The sequence below is a fragment of the Ursus arctos genome, unplaced genomic scaffold, assembly GCF_023065955.2.
Source record: "Ursus arctos isolate Adak ecotype North America unplaced genomic scaffold, UrsArc2.0 scaffold_25, whole genome shotgun sequence".
In the NCBI taxonomy this organism is placed as follows: Eukaryota; Metazoa; Chordata; class Mammalia; order Carnivora; family Ursidae; genus Ursus; species Ursus arctos.
The window spans coordinates 20,544,587-20,557,842 of NW_026622930.1; the positions used below are offsets into that span (position 1 = coordinate 20,544,587).

Below are 13,256 nucleotides of genomic sequence, written 5' to 3' on the forward strand. Positions count from 1 at the left end.
AGGGTGCGGCTCGGGAGCGCGCTGCGGCCAATCAGGAGCGGCGGGAGCGGCGCCAGGAGCCGGCGGGCGCGGAGCGAGCCTAGAGAGTCGGGAGCAGGCGGCGGCGCTGCGGCCGCGAGGGAGGGCAGCGGGAGCAGCCGGGCCGGGCGAGGATCCCCGGGCCAGCCCAGCTGGCTCTACCGCGGCGGCGTTCCGGCCGACACTTGGGACCCTGCAGGAGGTGTCGCAGGTAACAGCGCCCCCGCCCCGCGGTGGAGGGCGAGCGTGCCCCGCCGGTGGGACTCCGCAGGTGGAGCGGGCGAGGGGTGGGGGCGGGGGCGGGCCGCCCGCTAGGTCCTAGCGCCGCGGGTGCTGCCCCTCGCCCGGCGCGCCCCCAACCCTCCGCGCGTGCCTTGATCGGAGTCCCGGGGAGGCGCGACATTTCCACCAGCCGCTGGTGTCCAGGGATGTGAGGGGGTGAGGTGAGCCCCCCTAAGGCGGGCGAGGTGGGGGGGTCGGAGAAGACACCTGCGACCCCCTCACCCCTACACGGACACTGTTGCCAACGGGTGGCTTCCCTGAGATGTGAGTCCCTGAGACATCTTTATTGGCCCGAGTTGGGAGGCGACAACAGGTGTCCCTGGGGACGGTGCCTTACCCCGGGGCCTGCCCCCCACCCCCCGCGTGAAACCCGGCCTTGGCGTTCCGCCCCACCTTCGGAGTGTCCGGAGACAGAACCCCTGCCTGGCGTCTCAGGCGCGCTGCCCGCTGGACAGCGCCCAGAGGCAGCCTGGACCCGGCAGGACCCAGGCTTTGGATGGAGTTTCCTCCGCGCGTTGCCAAGCAATTTGCTGGACACCCGCCTCTTGCTGGGTGAAGAAGAGTTGAAGATGGGAGAGATAGAGACAGAGACAGAGAGAGAGAATGTATAAGTGCATGTGTTGCCCCTATTGAAAGGAGCTCCCTGAGGGCTGTGGGTGAATCATTAACTGTTGTGCAGCTTACTGGCCTCTGAAAGGGAGGGACACCCGTCCTCAGGCAGGTCCTTCATGCTCTATGTGCCTCACTCTCCTCATCTGTAAGGTGGCGAGAAATGATTGCACCTGCTCGATAGCGTCGTTTCGAGGGTTAAATAAACCAACGCCCGGAAAAACACCGAGCGCAACGCTAAGTACCCAGTCAGTGCTGGATCTTATTTGTTATGCGTAGTGGATGGTCTTTTAAAGTGTAAATCAGATGTGTGCTAACTGGCCCAGTGACCATTTGGAGCTCTGAACAGCTTTCTAAACTCAAAGGGGAAAAACGCTATTATTAATGTTACTGATGGTATCATTTAAAGGTAATGCATCCTTTGAGGGATTAAAAAAAAAAACTCCTTTGGAATGGTGAAGGAGGTAAATGGATTCCAATTAGTAACAGAGAAACGCTTTGTAAACCTTGAAAAAATTGTTATAAATGTCGTGTGAGAGGACTCTCTTGGTACTTTGTTGAATGCTCATCTTTGATTGGTATGGCTGATGGGAGAGGACTTGAAGTTTCTTATACTTAACAGTCCTCCCTTATGCAAATTTAAAGAGAGGGGAAGGAGGAGAAAAACAAATAAAAAGCCCAACCGCAGGACAAAATGCCAGCAGCTCATAGCAACCTAAAATTGCAGTTCCCACTTTAGGCAGTTATTCCGGTGTCTGACCTGGGTGGTCTGGTTCAGTTCTTTGCCACTGTGTCACTTTTCTATCCTTGTTTTCTTTTCCTTGTTCATTTACCAAAAACATCAAGATGTAGCTGACTTAATTGGAATTCTGAACCTTCTTCTCCTTAACATGCTACCCTGTGACGAACCCAAAAGGACCTTTCCTAAGGTTCCTTAGGGCAATGTCATTGGGACTCTGCCTGTCTTAGCACACCACACTACCTGGGAAAGGTACAGACAAAATGCTTCAGTTCTCCAAGTGCCCTAGTGCTTTTGCCAGGAGCCTTCGAATAAATCTATCCACTTAGAGAAAGTGATTATCTTCTCAGGGGGTAAGAAGCCCACTTCCAGATGCAAGTCTTTCAAGTGTCAAATTAATTCCACAACCTTTTAAGTTGTTGATAAGGAGACTTTTACTCTCTCCACCAGAATGGGGGGATCTGAAAGCTAGCTGATGGAGGAGGGAGGGAGGTATGTGGGGCACAGGAAAGATTGCTGAGCTCAGAGCCAGACCCACACTCGGTGAAAAACTGTTTCTGTGGCTGATGGCTGGGAAACCTGGACAAGTTGCTTTGCTTTTCTGAGCCATAGTTTCCCACTCTGTAAAATGAGGGCTCAAATTTTTTAATTTTTTTTTTTAAGAGGAGTTGTTCTAAGGATGGTGCTAATGAATGGAAAGTCCCCAGCGAAGTTCCAAGGACATAGTTACAGGTCTGTAGCATCCAAAGGGGATCCTACAGGTGAGAGTCAATCAGTTATACTTAGGAACGAAAAAAGACTTGATTGAGGGGAGAACACCTGAGCTGAGTGTAGAATGATGAGCAAGTGATTGAATTGAGGTGGGATTGGAAGGAAAGGTAGAGCGGAGGAGAAAGACATTACAGACAGGGGATTTGGGGTATCAAATGTGCTGTAATGGTCTGCTTAGGCAAAATAACAAATAGCCCCCAAATCTCAATGGTTTACAAGGCTTATTTCTCACTTATGTGCCATGTCCAGTGCAGGTCAGTTGTGGTTTTGCTCCTTATCTGTTTTCATTCTGAGACCCCCAGAGGCTTAAGAAACAGCCTCTTTCTGGGACAATACTGATCTCATTTATGGGAATGGGAAAAAAGGGAACATGATAAAACAAAAATATGACACTTAATATCTGCTCAGAAGTAGCAGACATCACTTCAACTCTTATGCTGTTGGCCAAGGTAAGTCACATAGCCATACCCCATGTCAGTGGGATAGGGAAGTATAAACCTGCCACAGACAGTGAGGTATGGCTGAGTAGGAGGGAAAGTGCAGAAGGAAACGGGGCCAGGGAGGTGGCCCAAGGCAGATGATGAAGGGCCCTGGGTCGTGTGCCAGGGGTTTGGGACTTTATCTTATGGGCAAGGAGCAGCCACTGAAGGGTTTTTAAGTTGGGGTTTGACATGGTCAGATTTTTCAGGCCAAGCACATGTCTCTAGTGGCAATGTGGGGAGAAGACCGAAAAGGGTGAGGTTAAAAGTGAGAGATGGTGAGGGCCCAAACGAATTCTGCAGCCTCAGATCTCCCTCATTATCTGTCACATGACTTGAGATTCCACTGTTAGAAAATTACTCCCTCCTTTTAAGTCCTCTCCTACAATGCACATGTGCTCTCATCTTAAAGTCATTACTTTATAATGTCATCTAAAGCAGCGGTTGTCAACCTTTAGTGTGCCTCAGAATCATCCAGAGCCCTTGAGAAAACACAGATCTGTGGTCCCACTCCTAGAGTTCCTTACTCAGTAGGTCTGGGGTGGCACCTGGGAGTTAGCATTTTTGACAAGTGCTCAGGTGATGCTGATGCTGCCAGTCCAAAACCCACACTTTGAAAACCACGGAGCTAAAGGGAGAAATTAAGAGGTGGTTGAGGGAAAGGCCTGAACAGAAGGGCCTAATGGAAGGAGGAAGAGTCTGGAAGGGCCCAGCATTCTCCATTTGGCAGATTTGCCAAAGGCTGGCAAGGGCAGTGGGGTCTGTGAGAGTGACTGTGTCTCTAGGTTTATATTACATTGCAGATGTAATTCTCACCCTGAGGAAATGAAAGAAGCTTGGATTCACAGAAGAAGCATAAAAGTGCTACTTTATATCCCCTCCCTTTGTAATTCTGCCCTGACTACTTCCCCCTCCCCCCATCAGTGAGCACACACTCTTTTGTCTGGCTCCAGACCTCTCACTCAAGTCTGTCAGCATGCATCAGTCCTGATCCATCACACTTCTGGTTATCTCAGCTTTAATTTCTTCTGGAACTGGGGTTTGCCCACTGGGTGGACTTTTGGCTGAATTTTTAAATAGTCAGACCAAGAAGTTTCTTCCTTCACTTGAGGTCATCTTCATGAATAAACATCTGTACCATATGATCATACAAAGTGTGATTAACCCTCCCAAGATAAATAACCCCCTGAGAACTCAAGATGTCCATAGTTTAGCTTATACTAATGGGTGGAGCAGGTCGCAACAATTCCTTTAACAGTGACTCACCGCTCCTGTAGTGAGAGAGCATTCCAAGAATGGACGTGAAGGAGAAAATATGTTGGCATGTACAACATGACACAAGAAATAAAACACAGTGAGGCTTTGTTTTCTTTTTACTCTATTTTTCTCAATTCTGGATGTGGAAAAAGTGTTAACTCTGCCAGGGTTCCTGATAATCAGTGATATGCCTGCCCACACCATGTGAATGCATGACATACTTTCAGAGTCACATCCTGAGTGCTGGCCAGCAGGTTACAATCAAGGTGATGTGTGAGTAAAGTGGCCCATTGGGGAGTGGAGAGACTGCACTAGATGTTAAATGTGTATGAAGTTTGTGTAAAATAAGATATGTCATGGAGGGCCCAGACTATAAAATGAGATGAGTAATACTTGAAGAGACGCTTTCCCTAATTGCGATTTGACAAACCGCACCTACCAGGTGTGCTTTCTGAAATAGCAGAATTCCTGAGGATTCTACATATCTCCAGAGGTGGATGAGAAAGTTGGGAACCAGGACCTCTAGCCAAGAGGCCCGAGGCCATCTCTGCCGGTCTGATCTGATCTGTTTCCCTCTTCAGGTAATTTTGGAACGCCAACGGTTTCCCTTCCTCCTGCAGACTTGGCCTTCCCTTGGTCAGCTCTACCCTGACACCCTGTAGCTCCCTCAATCTCAAGTCTCCAGAAAGCTTGGTCTAAAGTTGCAAAAGATGTAGCAGACAAAACCCCAGGCCTGAGTGAGTCAGTGAGGGAAGGGACACTTAAACTAGCCAGGAGGGATCTAAAATACTGAACGTATTTATTAGAAAGTGTTAACTTTTCCCCGTGGGATAGCTTTTATCTGGCAATTTGATATTTAAGAAAAATGCACATTAAACCACTGCATCATAAATAGTATCCTCTCTATGTGTTTATGTTGAATAAATATTAAGTGTGTTATATATATATTTTTCACATCTCTAGCCATTTCAAGAGGTGGGTTTCTTGTGCTATCGCTGGTTTTCTGAAATGCGATTAATGAGAAAGAGTTGGCCAAAAATCTATACACAGATAATAGAAGAGCAGGATTGAAAACTCAAAGTCCCTTGAGTTTTTTGTTCATTGTGTCTACCTCCACCATCCCAGCTGGCCTCAGACTAACCCCGACTTGTGCTCTGAGGTGGCTTTACTAACAGGTAAGGGAAGGTTAGTGTTCTTGGTGCAGTGTCCTCATAATGAGTGTGAACTACTTTGCAGATTGCTAATGGCCCAGTAAAATCTTTGGAAGGCTGCTTCATGGGAATGGCACTGGGCATCTTCTGGGTACAAGGCTCTGGGGAAGATGGGAGGAATTCAGAGAAGTGTGATGCTTATTCTTTGACACAGCCTCTAATCTGAGGGAGAAAGTGCGTAATATTTATGTGAAATGAATAGTAGTCAGATAACAGGCCAATAGTACAATCAAAGGGGGCACCACATGCTGTGACTTCAAAGACAGGGAATCTTTCTGAGGTTCTGCTGGGCTGGGAAGGTTCACGGAGGAGCAGCTGGGTTGGAGGTAGACATAGGGTTTAGGTGGGCCCAGTGGGTTTTAGGAAATGGGCCTCACCGAACTGTGGCTCCGATGGTCTGCACAAACTTGTTCCAGGTCTGTGGCTAGACTTCTGTGTCTGGGGCGCAGGAGTCAAGTGGGAGAGGACGGGGAAGTGTGAGGTAGACCACTTCTTAAAGTCTTCCTTTCTTGACTGCCACGTGATCGTCTAATTCTAATATTCTGATGGCTCGTATCACATCCTGAAAAATGAAGCCATTTGGTGATTTGTGAGCAGATGAGTAACGCTTGACTCTAATTTGAGCTCTTAACATGTTCATTTTAGTAATAGGAAGGCGCTGTGGAGCTAAGGAATTCAAACCTCTTTATAAATAAAATCTAATCCTGTCATAAACTCGGTCAGACTGGCAGGCGGTTGGTCTCACTTTGCTTGCAAAATGACCTGAGACAGTCAAGCAGCTTGTTTCAAGTCATGCAGGAATCTCCCAGCACTTCTGTGTTCACTGGTCCCACCTCCCTGGGCATTTGGTCGTGTCCCGCTTAAGTTGCCTGACAGATATTCATAGGGATGGGGGCACTAAACACTTGGGGCCCCTCCTATCTAATTAGGACTTTCTCCTTCTACTCTTATATCCCATGGAGGCTCTCAGATGGAACCCCAAAAGACCCTCGTTAATTTTAATTTGGGGGTGGGATAATTACACCCTTCTCTTTCAGGCTGAACCCTGGCTGTCACTGAAAGAGGTACCGTTTTCGTGCTGTGGGTCTGTGCACACACACCATCTGAGCGGACTGGCATTCTCAGCACTTTTTGTGCCAAATGCCAGCCAGTATAGCAGGACTATCAGTGGCTTTCAATCTGCCTGAACTTTGAAGTGAGACACCAGACCCTTGCCAGCTTGATAAAATCACTCCATTGGTTGCCCTTTGAAGTTAGCTAATTGCTTAAAAAAAAAAAAAAGTGAGATGCTTTAAATGAAAACAGATTTTATTCCTCTGTTTGCTTTAGAAACTGAATATATTTGTCTTTCTTGACTTGAGTTTTTAAAGGAGAAAGATTGTAATACTGTAGTTGAGTGGATAAAGCGAGGCAGATCCATGGCCGGTGAGCTTTTTCATTTGTATGTTATTTAAATGTGTGAGCCAGAGCTGTCAGAAATACAGTTTTATTGGTGTATTTCCCGTCCTTGACCAAACATAAAGTATTAGTTTTTTTCTACATTTCTCCTTGTCCCTACATTACCCTCTACTTAAGACTCTAAACAGTTGAAGGGTATGAACAACTTTTATTAGTGAAATTATCAAAATCACTCTCAGTAGCCACCATTCATCGAGTTTTACTGTGTTCCAGGTCTCCTGCTAGCATTTTACTCCACATTATCTCACTTAATTTCCGCCTCAACTCTGTGAGGTCAGGAATTAGTAGTACGGGTGCTAAGTAATCTGTCAGAGGTTGTCCTGGAGATAGGGCTTTGACCCCACCGCAACCTCTTAGTTCTAGAAGCTGTGCCCTTAGCCGCTGTTGTATCTGGAAACAAAAGGAAAAGTGCTCTAAAGAGTTAACAGGGGCCGTCATTGATGCTGGGCACACCCACAGAGATCCTGCTGAGGGAAAACTGTCCTTGTTTTTGCTGTCAGTTCACATTATGAGCAGGGCCGTTGAAGCACACTTGCTTGTCTCCTACCTATTTCTTTCTCCTTAATATTTTCGGTATTAAAGCCACATCTAAAAGGGGGTGTGTGTTGGGAGTAAATTGAGCACATCCCAGTCACTCACCAGCAGCCTAATTGGCCCAGTCTTGTCCACAGCAGCGCCCCCCAGCTGCGTCATCCATCACACTCACGGGCCCTGGAGCCCTTGTGCTCTGCTCTTGGTCGGTGTTCAGTTCCTGATCCCTGAGCAGGCCTTGGGGTGGCAGTTCCAAGGAGGCAGAGTCATTTGTGTCACATAGACGACTCAGCTGGGTGACCTGGCAGGTCACAGTACAGTGCCCGGGGGATCAGGGCTTTGGTCCCTTGTCATTTGGTTACCACTTTCCAGTGAAGGGGACAGAATGTGCAGTCAGTCCTGGCCAGGAACTTGGCAGAGGTGGGCCCTGGCCCTAAGAAAGCAAAATAAAAGAATAGGTTCATTTCTGCACTTCCAGGGGGAAAACTGTGTTTCCTGGATGGAGCGTGGTGAAGTGGTTACAGGCTCAGACTCCAGAGCCAGACTGTCCAGGTTTGAACTCTGTGGTCCTGGGCAAGCTGTTTAACTTCCCTGTGTCTTCGTCTCCTTATCTATGGAAAGGAGATAATAATGGTGCTTACTTTAGAGAGTTCTTAGGAGGATTAGATGAATTCGTTATTTGTAAAGCACTTGGAGATCAATGTCTGGGCTTTAGGAAGGAGGTGTTACATAGTGTGTTATCAAGTAGCCCCTAAGAAGAGGTAGGTGAACATCACTGTCTATTGGCAGATGGTGCTATGATGGGTGAAGCCCACCTAACTGCTTTAGGGAAGATGCTCGTGACGGGTTGTACGCAAACGATGTCTTATTACGTGTACGAGAGGACCTTGCCGTTTTAAAGAAGCATGGGAGACATCTGTTTGTACACTGTCTTTTTGTAAAATGAACACGAGAGAAACCGTGTAGGAGGAAGAGGGAGGTCCAGGATGACTTGATGTTTTTGTCCAGGGCCACGGCAAAGATAGAGCTGCCATCATGTTGGATGGGGAAGGCTTCTGGTAGAGCAGCTTTGGAGGGAAAGTAGCTGTTCAGTTATGGATATGTGACCTTCGAGAGGCCTATTAAACATGGAAGTGAAGGCGCTCAGTGGGCATCAGAGTCAGGGGAGAAGTCAGGACTGGAAACTTCTGTGTGGGGGTCTCTGGCTGTAAATGGGAGCTAAAGCCGCGAAGGGATTAAACCAGACCTAAGAAGAGATGGGGGCATGGGGCTGAACCCCGGAGGCATTCCAGCTCCAGTGGAAAAGTCAAGCCAGCTCTCCTTTTCCAGTTTGTTCTTTTCTTTGTTCGCTAGTGTGAAATGAACTGTGACGCTGGCATTTTCCTTTGGAGAGTTTATGGCTTGAACTCTGTCATGCTTGGACTTCAGAGTCAATAGACTAGGGTCAGATACAACTTGACCTCTTCCTACCCTGGTGCCCTTGGGCAAGCGACTTATCTTCTGACTCTCAGTCTCCTTATCTAGAGATGGGAACTCTAGTAAAAATGCCCACCTCAGAGGTTTGAGGGCTCAGTGAGTGCAGCTGTATCAATGCTATGGAGCTGTTAATCGCTTTATCACTGTAGAATTCTCACTGTTCGTGCCGGCGTGTTGGAAGTGAGGAGTGGTGACAGCTCACACATTTTTAAAGCCCTTTGCATTTCCCCTGAACTGAAAACCACATTTCAATTTAACCCATACTGCTATTTTTTTTTTGTTCTTATTAAAAGTAAAAGAGGTCAAGAAGATACCGCAATAAATTCTGCACACGTGTCAGCCGTGTATGCTTTCTCTGTAATTGAAGCACTGCATCCAGAAATCAAGTCTGGCCCGTGGATGTGGCAGTTGGTACGTGAATCACAGGCACACGTGCATTCAGAGAGCTGAAAACTGAAACACAGAAAAAAAAAAGGATATCTTGGCAATGACAGCTTTTCAGTATCGTATACATTAACCTCATGTGTGCTCTTTGCCACTGCGAGCCAGGTAAGAAGGCTCTCGCTTTTCTCTAATAAACTAACTGACCCTCCCTTACTGTTTTAGATTCCAGTTTTACACTTGGTTGGAAAATGCATCCGAGATCCTTGATTTCACTCAGCAAATAATACAATTCTGGGTCTGCTTTTTAAAAAGTCTCCCTCTCAGAGCTAAATAAGAATTCAGAGGCAAGGAGAATCAAATTCTGAAGTCTTCCTCTGGATTCTCTAATTAGCATGTCTGCTGTGTTTGCATTTATGGTTTATATGCTTTGAACTTGTGGCTTTTCTGTTTTGCAAGAGTTACCGTCAGTGAGACATCCACCAGAAGAAATACAACTTTAGTGGTGGCAGGACCAAATACGCACAACGGTGTGGTTGCTTTCTAAATCCCTGCTAGAATTTTTGAGAAAACTTCTCCAGATGGAGGTGGGTGGTGTGAGGACTGAAGCAGAAAAAAATAATAGGAAAGAGCTTCCAGTGATTACATTTTTCTTTCTGGTCTTTCAGGTTGAGGAAGTAAAGAGAATAGGCGTAAATGGTGGGAAATTTCCATCAACTGAGGAATAACAATAGGATAAATGATTCTTGGCCATGAGGTGAGAGCCCAGAGAGTCACAAGGCCAAAGGATCCTGTCCCATTTGTCTGTGGTGACAGCCCCCGCCCCCAAAAAGGAACGCCTCACCCTTAAACAATGAAGAGTCCCTGGGAAGCTGAAAAAGGTACATGCAAAGGGAATTTTTTATAAATCACATCATTTCAGAAGTTCAGCAGTGGTTATATTTTTTGTTTCCCAAGTTTTCTTTAGTTGAGAGCGTATATGTAACAACATATATACAGTAGAAAACTAGATGCAAAAAAGAAATTCATCAGGAGCTTGGAGGTGGGTGAATTGTTACCATTTAAAGGTGCTGAGTTGGTTGCATTTTTATAATGAGGATTATTTTGTCCTCGAAGTTGTAACACTTCCTAACTTATCTGCTCTCTAAATTTACAATCTTCAAAAAAGTACGGGGTGTCGACAGTATGTGTCACCCATCAAAACCCAAGACCTGCGCTGGGAAAGCAGAGCCAGCCCTCAGTCAACAGACAGTTACTCGACTCTTGCACTGTGCCAAGCCCACCCAGGGTGGCCACATTCCTGGCCACTGTCCCCAGCAGTTGGAGACACCCTTGTCCCCCTGCCTCTGTCAGCAGACATGAACTACGGATGTTTCTTGTTTGTAAGGGGCCCGCTGCATGGGGATCATGTCACAGTCGGCCTGGGACCCTGCTGTAGAGGCCTGAGTTTTAGCATTGGGCTGGGTTGTTTTGGTTTATATGCCTGTGGTCTGTTTTGTAGGGGGAAGCGGGAGGGGAGGGAGTCTTAGAAAAGGGAAGGAGATATCCTCTGCATTGCTGAAAACGGAAATAAGGAATTATCAGTTCAGGGTCAGTGGAAGCCACAGTGCCTGGCTTCCTTCTGCTGTGCTCTTCTGGAATGATTTGGTTTTGTTTTGAACAGTCTGAAAGTGACACGAGCTAGATAAATTGTTCTAGGGTGGAGCTTTCCACAAGGGAGTCCAGGGACCCCTAGGGGATTCATGGAGGGAACTTGGGCAAAGGTGTCTGGGAAGCACCCGAAATTGTAAATATGTTGCATGTATGTGTATTTACTTGGAGATGAGGGTCTCTGGCTTAAATGATACGCCGAACAGATCCAGAGATCCATACTTTTTTTAAAAAAAGTGAAGAACCAGTTCTAGGGGGAGATGTTCAAGTTTGAGTTGTACATCTTGGCCCTGACCCTAACTAGAGCTCTGTTTCTAATGGATGACACGTGTGTGTAGTGGAAGTTTTGGTGTCCGTGTGGAAACAGCGTAGGCGCGCCCACAGAAGCCCATGCTGCAGAAAGGTGAGGAAGGTTTCACTTCCTCAAGTGCCGGAGAGCTGGAAGTCCAGAAGTGCACACTCCCTGCAGTTCTCTCTAATGCTTCCCCTCTCTTTTTTCCATTGTCCTTGAGCTCATGTAGAGCTGCCCTGACTCTGTCACCTGAAGAGTTCCCTTATTGAAGTGACCACTACTATCTCTTTGACCTGATCTTCCTCTGGGTTCTCAGAGAACCAGGTTGGTGTTGCAATGGAAGTTCGCACTGGTGCAAACCTTCATGGTGACGACAAGAGCACGCATGGACAGTGCCCTCCCCAGTGGCTGTTTATCTGTGCCCTGCACATGAATGTTGACCTTCCCACCCTGGCTTCTTGTTTCTCGTCCCATTGTACATTCTCTCTAGGTGACCCCCTCCAAACCCATGGCTACCACTGACCTTTCAATCCGTGTTATTAATACTTAACTTTTCTTCTAATGAGTTCTTGATCTATTTAACAGGCCCTAAGACAGCTCAGTGTGGTTGTCCCGCAGGCCCATCAAACTCATTGGGTTTAAAACTGAACTCCTCATTCCCCTGTCACCCCTCAGTCATTCGTCCCCAAGAAGTCCTTCTGAAGGATGGTGAATGGCCAGAGATGTATCCAGTTTGGCAAAGATCTTTTTCTTTTAAGATTATATTTACTTATATGACAGAGAGCGAGAGAGTGAGAGAGAGAGCACAAGCGGGGCGAAGGGCAGCAGGAGAAGCAGGCTCTCTGCTCAGCAGGGAGCCCGATGCAGGACTCGATCCAGGCACTCCGGAATCATGACCTGAGCTGAAGGCAGATGTTTAACTGATTGAGCCATCCAGGCGCCCCACTAAAGATCTTTTCCATCCACCTACTACGTCACTACTCCCTCGACCTAAATGAGCTTCAGATAGATTTTATCCCCACGTCTTGATGATCTTTCATTTAAATGGCTCATAAAAAGCATCTTTCCTTTTTATCCCTCATCTTGAATGCCTGATCACTGTGATTACGACCTGGTCTTCCTACCCTCCAGTCTGTCTTCCTCATTGCTTCCAGAATGATCTTGCTAAAATACAATTGAATCATATCATTTCCTCATTTAAAATTGTTTAATTGATTTCCATTGCCCTTATGACAAAACCCAACCTTCTTGGCATGGCTGTCTGACCCCATTCCTCATCTTTCCATCCTCTTGTCTTCCTATTCTCCTGGGTCATTTCTTCAGTCAAACGAAGCAGCTTGTAGTTCAGAAAACACAACATGCTTTCATTCATCTCCTAGACTCTGTATGAACATATTACATTTTATTATAGCCGTTTTAAGTGGGGGAAATTATTAAAAACTATTACACTTCAAGGTTCTAAGTCATGTACAAAACACTCTAGCTCTGCCTCACCCCATCCTTGCTTCCTGCCCCATTTCTAACACTGCTCCTGAATCTCAGGCCATCCTTGAACTTAAAACCAATTTCTTAGAATCATCTTTGCTTCATGCCATGTCTTACCCTTATCTCCAGATCCTACCCCATCTTGGGATCAGTGATGAGTGACGTTCAAGAATGGGGTGGGGCGCCTGGGTGGCTCAGTCATTAAGTGTCTGCCTTTGGCTCAGGGTGTGATGCTGGCGTTCTGGGATCGAGCCCCACGTTGGGCTCCTCCGCTGGGAGCCTGCTTCTTCCTCTCCCATTCCTCCTGCTTGTGTTCCCTCTCTCGCTGGCTGTCTCTCTCTCTGTCGAATGAATAAATAAAATCTTAAAAAAAAAAAAAAGAATAGGGCTAGCAGGGAGGTCTGGGGATGAAGGTAAGATACGTGAATGTCTGTTGCACATTTTGGTGCCAGACTAGTTTGGCATGGTAATGCAACTGTTTAAATATGGCTAAGTCAAATGGCAGCCCCTAATTAACCATGTTGCCTTGTCCTCTTTTGTTGTTGTAGATGCCATACTGCCAGTTGGAATCTCCTTTTTCTCTGCCCCCAACTAATTTCTGTTCATCTTTCAAGCCC

General features: G+C 46.9%; 1 protein-coding gene across 6 annotated transcripts in view; it reads left to right on the forward strand.

Moving 5' to 3' along the window:
- Window positions 1–13,256, forward strand: part of STON2 (stonin 2) — a 173,771-nt gene that overhangs the window by 23,355 nt on the left and 137,160 nt on the right. For 2 of the 6 annotated variants that reach the window (XM_026519394.4, XM_048219784.2), the window contains exons 1-3: window positions 98–229; window positions 9,125–9,380; window positions 9,881–10,093. The exons of 1 other annotated variant lie outside the window; for it this stretch is intronic. The gene's annotated coding sequence lies outside the window, so the exon portion shown is untranslated. Of the gene's footprint in view, window positions 1–81; window positions 230–9,124; window positions 10,094–13,256 lie in introns of those variants that run through there. 3 more of the 6 variants (XM_044391311.3, XM_026519395.4, XM_044391312.3) reach the window with 3 other exon arrangements.